Below are 15,249 nucleotides of genomic sequence, written 5' to 3' on the forward strand. Positions count from 1 at the left end.
AATTGCCAGCCTGATGTGTTGTATGACATCACAACTGGGCAGGCAATTACATGTGCCCATCCAGTTGTGACGTTAGTTACCGTCAGCCTATGCAGCTTGTGTAGGTCAGTCAGCAGACCACCTGTACACACAGCACGTGCACCTCTATATCAGCAGATAAATCGGTCATCAGCTAGGCCAATGCGTTCATGATTGGCTGTTCCATTGAATGGCTGATATATCGGCCAGTGTGTGCTCAGCATAAGTGAAACTTGTCCACTGTATTGTTGCAAAGACTAGTGATGTATTCCATCTGTGCCACAAACCAGATCCTATTCACATGGGAATTCCTGAGATTTGTAAAACCACAATGAAGACTTGTCTATATTCAAGTACAACTTAAGACGCTCATTACCCAGCTCTCTATAATACTCTCCATAAACTAGGGGTGGACATAGGTTAGCAACCACCTACGTTATCCATTCAATGGAAAAGTCATTGGGGCTTATATACTAAGATGGGAGTTCTATAGGATGTTGCCTATAGCAACCAATACAAATCTACTTATTTAGCACCTTCTAGAAGATAAATATAATCTGATTTGTTGCCTATAGCAACATCTTATCTTCAATAGAACTCCCAAAGGATTGCAGCTTTCGGATGGTGAAACTATGCTGGCCTCTTAGTACTGCATCTTACAGTATGTACTAAAGCATGGGTCTTAAACCTGTGGCCCTCCAGATGTTGTGAAACTACGTGTTCCAACATGCATTGCCACATTTTTTCCTATAAGAGCATGCCAAAAACCCTCAGGGCATGCTGGGATATGTAGTTCCACAACATCTGGAGGGCCACAGGTTGAAGACCTGTGCACTAAAGAGTAATTCCACATTGTCAATTTAGACGGGATAGAAGCTTCCAGCCAAATCCTATTTATTGCAAGGTTGGTAGGAGGCTTGGAAGCAAAGGGTTCTAACCTGCTGCAGTCAGACCTTATGAATGATCATGTTAGATAATGCAGTTTGACTGGGAGCATTGGTTTCATTATTATTATTTATTATTATTATTATTATTGCGCATTATGGATACCATGCTGGACTGATAGGGCACGGTGTCATCTGCACCCATGGGTTGGTATAATATTCTTATTCCATATCGGCAGTAGAAAGGAACAGGATGTTCTTGCTACCCAGATGCCACTCAGCAGCTATACAGATCTAGATGAGTAGCAGGGGTGTAGTATGACGCGTCGACAGGAGAATGGCCGCATGCTTAGTGACCGTCATTATTCATGTCATAATGACTACTGGAATGAAATGTCAACATAATGAACTGTTGAAAAACCTCCCCTGGCTAGCGGTCTCTTGCCTTTTCCCATCAGCACCGGCTGTTCCAGCATTTTATTCTGTGTCCTGGCAGTCACGTGAGGATTCTGACAGTATCCCAATATTGACACTGGGAGGGATGTATTAACCCATTTTGTGTACATCCTGCCACATTGATACTAATCACATAAGTACTACCCTACCAATTACCGCTTTTCCGATAAGAGCTGCTATTTGAGATGCTGGCGCTTATGGGTTTCACCCCCAATGGCCACAGTGTGTGTGGTGGGAGGGATCAGATTGAAAACCTCTCAGATAACCGTGTTGAATCCCATAGACTTTTATAGGGTAATGCCAGCAAAAGCAAACGGAAAACTTGGTGTCCAGTGCTTATTACATTTGGAAAGGCGGCCAAAGACCTGGAAACTGGCTTTTGGATACATTTTCCCTAGTACATTGTGCCAATTATGACATACCGTGTTTGAAGTTCATATTATGTCACATTACAGTGTCTCCTGTTCATAGTATGTAATATTATTATAATGCCCTCCAGTTAATTTTATACCACATTACAATGAGCAGGTCCAGGGGTGTAATTAAATACAGTATATTGTAGGCAAATGGTTGTAGAGCCCCAATATACCATCCACTGGGGAAATATATGCAACTTTCACAGGGAAGGTGGGCATCTCTCAACTCCGGACCTATAGCAGCTGCCCTCCCTGCACTTATGGCAGCTTCTCCCTTGCTGCTGATGATGATCTTGTGACCTCCTCCTCCAATCAGAGCTCAGAACATGCTCTTCTGACTCACCATAGTTCAGAAGTCTGCTTGGTTTATATCATACTGTATTTCTACAGTTCATGCAACAAGCATGCCAATTGTACCCAGTGTGCTCGGTACTGCTTGTGTGGATTGTTAAATACTTAGGGGGGGGGGGGATCATTCAGGTGTGGTCGGAGATGCAGCCACTGCTGCTTCCTTGGAAAAGTGTTGTGTTTGCAATTTATTTGACATACTCAAAGACAGTGCAATCGGATTGTGAGGATGGACTCTGCATGCTGGGCGGATTGCCCTGTGTTGGGTGGCCCTCAGCATGCCGGAATCAGGCCCCATGCCTGTTATTGCTACTGCAGAGAAGTAATTTTACTCCGGTAACTAAATCTAGAATTAATGCTGGGTACACACTGAAGTGATTCCTGCAGTCGTGCCGTGCAGGGGCGGATCCAGGAGAAAATGACGGGGGGGGGGGGGGCACCATGATAGGAGAGGGTTTGGGAGGGGGAGAGGGGGTGTTACTGGTGCCAGTGTACATGCTAAGAGAGTGGTGAGGGCAGAAAGAGGGTGGAAAATGAGACCTTGACGTTTAAAATACACAAGCCCACCTTGGCAACAAAAGTGAAGGATGTAGTTGTGCGCGCGCCTATACCACCATATACCACTTCTACACATTATGCAACAAAATACTTGCCCCTTACACATGATGCCAAATGGATTGTGCCAAAATTCACATAATGTCACATGGATTGTGCCAAAATTCACAATATGCTTCATAAACATGGACATTGTGCACCAAAGGTGCACATTAAAAATTTACACCATAATGCCCATTGCATGTTAAGCCACACACCATAATGTCCATTACGTATTATTCCAAACACCATAATGACTATTAATTATGCTACATAAGTGCTGCTTACCTACATGCTCATTGCCAGGGATTCCATGCTCATTGCCAGGGGTTCCATGCTTGTTGCCATGTGGGATTACATGCTCATTGCCAAGGGGAATACATTCTCGCAGTAACTGGGGGACAGCCGCCATAACGCAGAAGTGATAGCTATTGACAGCCGGGCAGAGAGCAGGGGCTGCCCGACTGTATTAAGAGCAATGCAGGTTCTGGCTATTTGAAATACTACCCCTTTCACACCAGAAAATGAAGGGACTTACCTGGGAATATGGTCCCAGGATCATGCAGGGACATTCCCAGGTTGGCTCAGTTTATACTAGCCTAGTGCTGCATTTTCTGTTGTGAGGGGAGAGAACCCCCCTTTAACAGGCTATATCGTTTAACTGGCTATATCTTCGGAACCAATGGACCCATTTACATGAGAACTTTGAGGGGGCTTCAAATGTTTTTGGTCTCATTAAACTGGGCTGTTTGGTTCCCGAGAAATCTGCCCTCAAAGAACAGGAGGGGGTAACCGTCTCAGCTTTGACCGGAGGTGTCTCCGGGGGGCTAGCGATGCAGGGCTGGGCTCGTTGGAAAGCCCTGGTCCTCAGCTACAAAATGTTAGAAATGACAGGAGGGGCACGTTCCTAGGTGCCCCCCCCCCCCCTGAATCCGCCCATGGTGCCACAGTAGAACGATATAGTTCCTACACACAGATACCGGTCAAGGACATTATTTAGCCCCCTGCTCCGTACATGCAGATATTGTGCTAGATTGAGATGCATGTAAAGATGGCAGTGGGGGGTTATTAATGACCCGTGACTGTGCGCATCTTTAATGATATTGACCATACACAATGGACGATCTGCAAACAATATAGTTAATGATCTCATTAACGATACATCGCCTAGTGTGTACCTACTGTAGCTTAAAGATGCTACTTTAATATAGATATTAAACAGACCAACAGCCTGCGTCAGACCTGTTCTCTAGGCTGCATCACTACGCCTGCGTTCATAGGGGAACGCTCATAAAATGCTGGGCATTCTCCTGCTACCGCCCCCTCTTCTCTTTCCTGGGGTTTCCGAAACACCAAACATCGGGGACGAATTCGGCCTATAACAAATGAGTCTTAATCGGTCCCCTAATACGAGCACCCAGAGGCCTGTGCAGAACATTACAAAGACATACCAGGAACATAAGATAAGATTCTAGGTTTGGTGAAAATAGCTGTCAGTGTCCTTGTTTTCTTTTCTTTAAATACTATTGTCTACACAGCGCAGACAGTCATTCAATGACAAATGCAGTTTGAGACTAAAGAAAAATCGTCTTGAAATCACCAAGTGACAGGGTCGGTGACCTTTCTACTGAAGACTCTGACATTGATTCATGACTGAAATGACTCGCCACCACTGAGACTTTGCCTTATAAAAGGGCCAACTACAGACAGAAACTAGTACAATGGTCAGGTGCTGCAGTAGGACGGCATATTTGTTATATAAATGGTCATTTCAAAGTTATTCTAAGTTTGTGTAACATTTTAGAATTGAAACAAGGAAATTTCTGCCACAAAATTATTATCTACAAGTTGTTTATGGAATTCGGCAAAAAGCCATTGTTATTACAAATACCGGTTCCGATCAAACTCCAGCGTCTGGCCTGGAATTTTGAACACGGGTCCAGTGACCGCTGCTGCATGTTTTTTATATATTATAAGTAGCTTGTTAATCAGTACAGTACATTTTAATATGTTCTGGAATACTAGTGACACTGGGGACAATACTGGTGGCAATTGTTTATTGATATTTCTGTTTGCTGTCTGTCTTGATCTCGTGCTTAGAACTACATTGTGGTGGCATGCTTTTTGACTAAATGGCCTGACTGTACATTTTCTATTCCCATTTATTGTCTTTTACCATACACTATATGTATATGTGCGTGTTTGCAGTATGGAATAGGGGTATTGTGGCGTGTTACCGTTAGAGACCAAACACATGACCCAATCCATATAGTACAAAATTAACTCCAGAACTTCCCTATTTATGTATGATTGCCATCTTCTGAGTTGACCTGGTTCATTGGTGAGTAAGGTGTTTCATGTCATGTGACCGATATCATACATTAGAGGAAAGTCTCAGAGCATTTTGTACCTGATGAAAGAGGTCATGTTGGAGGGTCTGCAAGTAATTGAGTCTGGACCTACGATATTGAAATAGAATATAGAAATTACCTGCAATACAGTCATATTTAAGTCATGATTTTATAATATAAACAAGTAATATGGTATTTTTTTCTCTTACACTCAGAGAGATATATCACTGGGCCGATCAGGCAGCACGTTCTCTATACACACTGCCTGATCTGTTGTGACTGACGCCAATACTGGGTGGGCAGAATTGCATGTGTACTTGCTAAGTTGAGCTGTCAATCACTGATGTTCCAATACATAGGCGTAACTCTGGGAGGCATGAAGTCATTGGCCACCACGCTCCTGCTCCCAAGGAGGCACCTCTCCTCCCCTGCCAGTTTGAGTCAGTTAATTGAGAGCCATTGATATTGCTTCTGTGGTTGACTCCCGATCCTAACATCATATTTGGAAGTATCACACCCAGTATTAGAACCCAGGTCCTGTCTTACTGGAGAGAAACACCTTATTGATTGCGCTATTTGGAGGCACCAATATTTATATTGCCTCCGGGCAACTGGGACAAACTTACACCACTTTTTTCCTATCTATCTATCTATCTATCTATCTATCGATAGATAGATAGATAGATATATTTATATATATATATATATAGGCCATCGGCTGTGCTGCACAGCTGATCTGATAGTCTGAATGACCCCATTTACAGACATATTGCTCGCACTCAACTGATTGGCCAGTATATCTGCCAATGTGTAGTGAGCATAAATTATTAATTTAGAAGCAGAGATTAACTGTACTATGATATTATTCTGTGCGCAGCACGTGGCATGCAGTTACACACAGTATGCACACAGAAGAGTGTCTTCTTTTTATAGGGACTATTGTAATAATACATTTAATATTCTCTTCTCCCTTCCACATGTCATCTACAGAGAGCACATGAAACTCTGAACAGAACTTGTCACCATGCTTGCTTTTTTATTTATGTATCACATAATTAGTTGAGCTAACACTTTGCCATTGGCAGAATTTTGCCATATTATTGAGGCAAACGCAGAATTTTTAGAGGGGGGTTTCCAAATGTAATCCAAAATCTCCCACTCTGCAGAGCATTGGAGTAAGAACGGGAGTCTGGGGTAGTGGTAACAGCCTTGAAAATTGGTCTATATAGGCAGTTTCAAACATTGAAATAGGAAAAGTTTAAACATATAATATATCATTTTATTTATTTATATTATTTTATATATATTATTATATAAATTTTATTTATATTAGAACCAGTACTGCACTTTCTAAGCTCACAATCTCCCACTTCATGGTAAGGCTCCTGTCTCTTCCTCCTGGCAGCTGCTCTCTGTTCAATTGCAATTTATGAGGGCTTAGATCCACACACACATTAACCCCTTGAGTGGTATGCCCAAAAATATTCCGGGCTCAGCTGCGCTGCCGCAGCGGGCTGTCCCGGAAAATTTATGGGCATACCACTAATATAGAATTGGTGTGCGCCACCCCCTCCCCCCCCAGTCACCTTTGCTCCGGCGATCGGTGCGCTGAGCTCCCCTGCCCTAACCCGCCAGCTGGCCCGTCACTCCTTTTACAGCAACGTCGGCGGCAGGCTCGGGTATGGTCGGCGCGGCTTGGGGGGACTCGGAAGTGCTCAGGCACCCGAGTCCTCCCGAGCCGCCGCGAACATCCCCCAGCCTGCTGCAGACGTCACTGCAGTGCTGAATGTCACAGGCGGCTTAGGCAGGGGGGAGAGCGGCAGCAATGTGGTGAAGGGGGGGGGGTTCCAGCTTTCTGTGGTGGGTTTTGCTGGGGCAGGACACACCTGCCCTGGTAGGTTTGTCCTGCCCCAGCAAAACCCACCACTCAAGGTGTTAAATGTGGTAGACAAAGAAGCTGGTACACTAGGCATGTGCAGCAGCTCTGCTCTGTCCCTTACACTGCATGATGTGGTGGTAGCTCTATTGGTCATATTATATACTAGTGCTATTGTTGTCACAATTGAAGGCGTTTGCCAAGAGGAGGTGGTTTCCAGGCAACCAGACACCCCCCCCCCCCCCCCATGCGTCTGCCTATGACGACAATGATTGCATACCTCCCAACATGACCCTCTCCAGGACGGACACAATGCTCTTCCTTCTGAATGAATAACTGCATCACCTGTGTTGAAAAACTCCTTTCTTATCAATTACCCTGTTCAACACAGGTGATGGCAATCATACATTCAGAGGAAAATCCAGAAACAGAGCATTGTGTCCCTCCTGGAGAGGGTCATGTTGGGAGGTATGTGATAAAATCTGATAATCAAAAAGTACAATAAAACTTTGATAAAATCTCCCTGTGAGAAGAAATGCGTGAGTTTAGCAGTTCCAGACCAGAGGAGTTCTGTTAAAGTGAATATACTGTATGGAGTAATTTTCATTGCATGCATTTATCAACCCTCTGAACACTGCAATTAGAGTAGGTGATTAAATTCAGCTGATACTGCCATGGCCGCCTGCAATGCATACTGTACAGTGCTGCTGTTCTGTTCATATCTGCATAATTATGCTCAATATTCTATAACTTGGCAATCCTTTGTTAATGATTATTTCTTTTATGTTGGGACATGAAATTCTTAATTAGGCTTCTTGCACAGATTGGACAGACGTTCATATTTAGAACCATTGTAATTTAATTAATGCTTAGCAATACAATGGAAATGCTTCTGTCCTCTATATATTGAGTTTACCCCCTACTTAGGTTATTTTTGATAATTGGGTTCTGCAAGCTATTATTGCTCTAATACAATGCTGGGGTATGGATCATCGAATAGACCGTAACTAGGTCAACAAGCATTAGGTCGGCATGACTGAAGGTCGACGCCACTAGGTCAACATGACTGAAGGTCAGCATGGGTTGGGTCGACAGGGTCATTAGGTCAGTCAAAAGGTCGACATGGGGTTATTCACATTTTTTTTGTCCCGAATGTCGACATAGTAGCACCGCGTCCCCTTGCATGTCTCGCTGCGCTCACCAAGCTTTGGGCATGGTGCCTCGCTACGCTCGGCACACTATTTTATTCTCCCGCCATACCCTAGTGGATGGTAGGGCATGAAATACCGCATGTCGGCTCAAAACAGAAAGTGAAAAACCCCATGTCAGCTTTTTGACTGTCGACCTTCCCCATGAAAACATTTCTAATAAATTGTAAGTAAGATTGTATGTTTGTTTGGTTGTTTTTTTTATAATTTTTTATGTAAATATATTACAGTATGTGTCAGTACCTTGAATTGGTTACAATTTGCCATTATTATATTTTCTATTACTGCACATACTATTGATTTACCTAATTACTAAAAGCTAAGTTGTATTTAAGTAGTGGCAATTACAGGACCAGTTGCTTAGTTAATATAGGATTATAAGGATTTTTACCCCTGCTACCATGTTAGTGATTTCATTCAGGATGTTATCGTTTGTCTGTATTACATGACGCCTCGGGAACGGCTGTCAAAATTTTCCAGTAATTTCCAGGGGGCTTTTGTTGTTGGCATCATACATCTAAGTCCCAGAACTTATTTATAGTACACATTATTAATGTCTGCATAGAGTAAGAGGGCAGAATTTATTTTATGATTGTGTAGTTACTCAATATAGAAAAATGATAAAAACTCCAGGGCAAAAAAATAATAATCAAGGGGCAAGTCCTTAAATCCCAGGACTATTCCTGTAAATTATGGATAGTTGGCAACTTTGTCTTCTGATTCACGCAGGAGAGGGTACGAGTGCGGTCACCGTGTGTGGGACCCCCAATCAGGGCCGGCTACAGAAAACTTGGGGCCCGGTACACCTGATACCTCAGCGGGCCCCCCTAACCCCGCCCCCTTGAGAAAAACATTTGGTACTTGTGAGTTATCCGGGCTGCCGATTTTTTGATTGTATGCCTTAAGTTAAGGCATACAATCAGATGCGATGCGATGCGACTGTATTCTGTGTCCCCTCGCGGGGCTCGCCACGCTTCGAGCTCGGTGGCTCGCTACGCTCGCCACAGGTTTATATCCAGCTCCATGCCCACTTGGATAGTAGGGGTATGAAAAGGACCCCTTTTTCCCATTGAATTCCATGTTAAAATGGACTCAGTCCATTTTAACATTGATTCCTATGGAAAAATCGGGTCATCGCATCGCATCGCATCCGATGGTCGCATGCGATGCGATGCGATGTGCCCGATCCGACCCGATTTAGAAATCGGCAGCCCGGATAACTCACAAGTACCAAACATTTTTTGGTATACTGCATGTTGAATTTGTTTTTTTTATTGTTACAAAAGAAACAAAATTGATGTTCACTAATGCTGAATAAATAATCCGAATAAAAACCAGGGGGTGCCTTTATAAACCATTGCTAGGCACTGCACTGCCGCAGCTATGCTTACAGCCCCATAGCTCCTCAGAACCTTGGGGCCCCTCACAAGCTTGAGGCCCGGTACAGGTGTCCCCTTTGACCCCCCCCTGTTGCCTGCCCTGCCCCAATACATCGGCTTTATGTGCTGTAGACTCTAGCACTTGCTAGCATCCACTGCGCATCCCATAATCTAGATATTGCGCATGAGCTGATCTCCATAAGCATGACACTTGCACCATGTTCCCTGTGATATCTGCGGCAGTGACCGAGAGGTAAGTATTTTAAAAGGGTGCTGGGTTGGTATTGTGAGACCTCCAGAACCCAGAGGCCGCACACTCTACACCTGTTATCGATACCCGTATCTAAGAATTATGTGAGCACCCGGGCAAATACACTTGTGCCATTCCCTGTTGGCACTGGAGTGCCAGACCTCCCATATATATATATATATATATATATATATATATATATATATATATATATATATATATATATATATATATATATATATATATATATGTACAGGATAGGCGAGCACACCTCAAAAGAAACTCACTCGGGGTGCCTTCCCCTGGATGCTCCCAGTCATGGGGTCCACAATGTAGTCGATTTGTAGGGCGGCACTCACATCAAATAACGGGTACAGACAGGGCCGCCGAGAGGCAGGGGGGGCGGGTACATTTTACCTGGGCCCGGGCCTACCAGGGGGGCCCGGGTCCCGACACACAAAAAAAAAATAAAAAAAAAAAAAAAAAAAATATATATATATTTTTAAAGGGGGCGTGACCACGGGTCCGCGATTAGGCCACGCCCCCGAATGTGCCTAAGCCCGAGGCGGGCTAGGCGGGGGGCAGGGTGCCATCTGCCCCCCAGGCCAGTATAATTTATGAGTTACAGGGCCGCCCACCTGACTACCAGAGGCAGGTACATGTCATGATGCTCCGTCCTGCCTCCTGCTGCTCCCCATGCCACGGCCGATTCTCACCTATGTAGTAGTAGCAGCACGGGGCTAACAGAAAATGGCTGCCCCCGTAGCTGGCTACAAAAAGATGGCTGCCTTTGACCAATGGAGAGCCAGGTTTCCTCTCCCAGCAATTCCAGAGGCAAAAGAGTGAAAAGGGGCGGAGCTTATCGGGGTTTGCTGCACTGCGTAGTGCTAACTGCACTTGAAAGAGGAGCAGCATTAAAAGAAACCTTATGGAGCCCCCAGAGTCCAGACTGCAGGAGAGAGAGGGCAGAGGTGAGGACAGACTACTACTCCACTCCTTTAGCAATCAATGGCAGGGGCTCGGTTTACATAATAAAGTCTATATATATATATATTTTTTTTGTGTGTGTTTGTATACAAGTTATATGTGTTGGTATCTTTGTTTTTCCCATTACATATGTTTTCCAATTAAGAAAAATTAGTTGCATGATTTTTTTTTTTTTGCAGACATAGGGCCAGAAGCACTCAGCTTTCAAAGTGATAAAATAGAGAGTGCTAAACAGCCAGCCGATCAGCCCTTGTCTGCCATGTCACAGACTGTGTTGGAAAATGTCAGACGGGAGCCGAATGGTTGGTTGCTTATCACTCTCCATTTTATCACTTTTAAAGCTTAGTGCAACTCGCCCCTAAATCCTGTGGGTAAGGGATTTTTTTATTTTTTTTTATAAGCAGCCTGCCTGCCAATGGTGTGTGCGGGTGCAGGGTGGTGGTGGTGTAGTTAGGGGTAGTGTTTCTGCAACTGCAGGGTTAGGGGTGGTGTAATTTCTGCGGGAGTGGGTGCAGGGTAGGGGTAGTGTAGTGTGATCAGGTACAGGATTAGGGGTAGTGTGTGCGGGGAGCAGGTGCAGGGTTATGGGTGGTGTAGTGTGAGTAGGTGCATGATTAGGGGTAGCGTAGTGTGTGAACAGAGCAGGAACATGGTTAGGGGTGGTGTTGTGTGTGCAGGGAGCAGGTGCATGATTAGGTGTAGTGTGTAAATGGAGCAGGTGCAAGGAGCGGGGGGGTGGGTAGTGCATGCAGGGAACAGATGCAGGGTTAGGGGTGGTATAGAAGAGCAAGTGATGGATTAGGGGTAGTGTATGTGGGAAGCAGGGTTAGGGCTAGTGTGGTGTGTGTGTGTGTGTGTGGAAAGTACGTGCAGGTCAGGGGTAGTTTAGGTAGTGTGTGTGTGAGGGATGTGGGGTTAGTGGTAGTATAGTGGGGTTAGTGGTAGTATGTAGGGAGTGGGTGAATTGTTAGGGGTAGTACCTGTCCTGTGCCCGGGACATGGAAGCTGTGTGCAATGCATGGGAAGAGACTAATTAAGCTAATCGGAAACTTTTAATTGCATAATTGCGTGGCCAGAGATGTCAGAGCAAGTGCTGACAATTTTTTTTTTTAAAATATGGATTTTAATTTTAACTGAGCTTAAAAAAAACTGAATATCAAACTTTTTGCGCATACCGGTAAACCCCACATGTGCCTAAACCACACCCACATTACACAAGCCATTCCCTGAACATTATTGTCATGGCTATGCCCCTTGAAAAGTTGGGCCACTTGCTTGTGTCTGTCCCCCAGGCTGAAAGTTGCCAGCCAGCCCCTGCCGGTCAGCGATGGCTGTCCTGCTCCAAGTTCCTGTTTCACAAGGTAATGCCGCCCGCAATGCATGGCTATGGACAGGGGGAACAGACAAAAAGCATGTGTGTGTGTGTAACAGACTGTGTATGTATGTATATATGTGTGTGTAACAGGCTATGTGTGTGTGTGTAACAGGCTGTGTGTGTGTGTAACAGGCTATGTGTGTGTGTGTGTAACAGGCTTTGTGTATATGTGTGTGTGTGTGTGTAACAGGGTATGTGTGTGTAACAGGCTTTGTGTGTGTGTGTGTGTGTGTAACAGGCTATGTATGTATGTCTATATGTGTGTGTGTGTGTGTGTGTGTGTGTGTGTGTAACAGGCTATGTATGTATGTATGTCTATATGTGTGTGTGTGTGTGTGTGTAACAGGCTATGTATGTATGTATGTCTATATGTGTGTGTGTGTGTGTAACAGGCTTTGTATATATATGTGTGTGTGTGTGTGTGTGTGTGTGTGTGTTACAGGCTATGTTCTGTATGTGTGAAGGAACAGGCTATGTATGTATGTATATATATGTGTGTGTGTGTGTGTGTAAGTAACAGGCTATATGTGTGTGTGTAACAGGCTATGTATGTATATGTGTTTGTGTAACAGGCTATGTATGTATATGTGTGTGTGTAACAGGCTTTGTATATATGTGTGTGTGTAACAGGCTTTGTATGTATATATATATGTGTGTGTTTGTGTAACAGGCTATGTGTGTGTGTAACAGGCTATGGCCCTCATTCAGGTTGGTTCGCCCCCCCGCACGTTCACACAGGGGAGTGATGTTGTGCATGTGCAGCCACTTTGTGAGCGGGCGCGGCAAACCGATTATTTGCCGCCCCGATCGCATGCAGCAGTGTGGACGGAAGCGTGGGGTGGTGGATATGGGTTGCGCCCATGGGAACTCCCATGACGTGGGTGCCGGGGGAGGGCAGCTGATGTCACCGGATGTCAGCTGCCCGCCCTCTTCTGGTACAGGAGCGCCACAGATCTAAGACAGCAGAGACTGACTTAGATCTGCGAGCGCTTGAGCAATCATTTGATGGTCGGCGACCGCACTGCCCGGCACACAAGCTGCAAATCGATGATTACTGTATGTAAAACATCCGTTCGCATGCGTGAAATCGGAGGTATTTAGATGACCCGCAAAGCTGCAAATTTTGCAGCTTTGTGGTCAATCAGAATGACCTCCAATGTGTGTGAAGGGAACAGGCTACATGGGGCCCATTTATGACGGATCATATATGGAATGCGATCTGGGTGGGACCATACTGCCCAGGATCACATGAGATTAAAGAGGTTTAATGGACACAATCCCCCCTCTCCCTCCAGGTGCACATACCGCTGGCCATCACAATGCAGCTGCTCTTGGCGCCGGATCTGTAGCTTTGGGGGACACAGCAGATACCGGCAGCTCAGCTCGGCGATACTGCAAGTAGTGGCATCTGCTGCTTCTTGCCAGAACTGTTGCCGCTTTCCCTGCTGCGTGTGTGAGCTTGGGAGCCTTATACTCCAGAGGCGGCGCTTCAAATGGGGATGATCGTGCCAGCCACAGATCTTGGAGAGAGGAGCCGTGGGCTGGCCACCCCTGCTGTATGGCATAGGGGTCTGGGCAGCGCAGGGGGGCAGAGGGTCCCTGTGACGGATGGGCAGACAGCAGTGGGGTCCTTGCGGAGGATGGGAGCTATTACCTAGTTCTCATCGTCCGCAGGGACCCTGGCGCTATCTGCCCATCCGTGACCACGACCCCTTACTCCCATGGGCGCAACCCATATCCACCACCCCACGCTTCTGTCCACACTGCTGCATACGAACGGGGCGGCAAGTAATCGATTAGAATTTTGGCTCATTCTGTGTAGCATAATGTGTAAGGGGCAAGTATAAGGGGTCTACTATTGTGTTGCATAAAGGGTATATGGTGTGGTACACACCCCTATATCCTTTAATGGCCACACCTCTTTTCTGTTGCTCGCCACTCCAGGGGGGCCCCGTGACGCTGTTGTACCGGGGCCCAGGATTTCTCTTGGCAGCCCTGGGTACAGAAACGGAGCTGGATCAACGTTTCGAAGTTTAATACATTACTTCGTCATCAGGATACATAAAAACAGTGCATACAATATCAGAATTTATACATACCAATCCCCGCGAAAAGGAGGCGCCGTCTGCACGTTCTTCCGGGTCACGTGGCGTATGGACGTCATCATCCGGCTGCCGTTGCTATGGTATCAGCATAGCACTCGGCGCTCAGATGGCGCGTCGACGCTGTTGCCCAGGAGGTTGATGGATCCAGCTGATAGGTGCTTACGCAGCAGCCCGTCGTCATGGAAACATGACGCTAGCTCGCCGCAGCATTCACCTCAGCTATCCACATCAATTGTGTGTCTGACATCGCCTTGTCACAAATACAAGAATAACACCCAATACGAGTGATACAAAATAGAAATATACTCAGTGAAAAAATTACACAGTAATGCTTTACATCAGAATGCTTGCAAAGAAATAGAAATTACGTTAGTTCAATGAATGCAATAAATTTAAAATAAGCACCCATAGTAGTTCAAGTTAAACAATCAAATTCAGAACATGAATTAATTAGTTCTCATCAGAGATCAAGTACATTTACATAAGATTATGCACTAAAGGTTTGCATGTTATAAAAAACAATGCAGCCCATGGGATTCATACAGGCCACCCGGAGAAAGGGTGCCAAGTCTTTGAATCCAACTGGCCTCTGCCCTAAGCAGTTTGAGGGATCTATTCCCCCTTCGCAATGAGACAGGAATGTGATCGATAATAATACTTTTGAGAGATGCAACGCTGTGTTTGGCCTAGAAGAAGTGGCGTGCTAGTGGCTGATCACTGCCACCCTTCTCAAACGCTGCTTTAATGGAGGACCGATGCCCTGCAAGTCTTTCCCTAAGGGTTCTTTCAGTTTTGCCAATATAATTTAATGAGCATGGACACGTGAGCATATATACAATATATTTAGTTGTGCATGTCACACGATGGTTAATGCTGATTTTAGTGCCTGAATGGGGATGTAGGAAATATATAATCCATACTTGCCTACTTTCAATTTCACCTCTCCGGGAGAAGCCCGGAGAGGCAACACGTCAGGGGGGCGAGAGCAAGGCTCATATCAAT

General features: G+C 45.3%; 1 protein-coding gene across 4 annotated transcripts in view; it reads right to left on the bottom strand.

Annotated features, from left to right (window-relative positions):
* DUSP29 (dual specificity phosphatase 29) overlaps nt 1-15,249 on the bottom strand; it is a 52,955-nt gene that overhangs the window by 12,518 nt on the left and 25,188 nt on the right. Inside the window, exon 1 of one of the 4 annotated variants that reach the window (XM_083146215.1) lies at nt 10,419-10,963. The exons of 2 other annotated variants lie outside the window; for them this stretch is intronic. The gene's annotated coding sequence lies outside the window, so the exon portion shown is untranslated. Of the gene's footprint in view, nt 1-10,051; nt 10,365-10,418; nt 10,964-15,249 lie in introns of those variants that run through there. One more of the 4 variants, XM_083146216.1, reaches the window with a different exon arrangement.

This window comes from Crinia signifera, chromosome 6 (genome assembly GCF_055691185.1).
Source record: "Crinia signifera chromosome 6, ASM5569118v1, whole genome shotgun sequence".
Classification (NCBI taxonomy): Eukaryota; Metazoa; Chordata; class Amphibia; order Anura; family Myobatrachidae; genus Crinia; species Crinia signifera.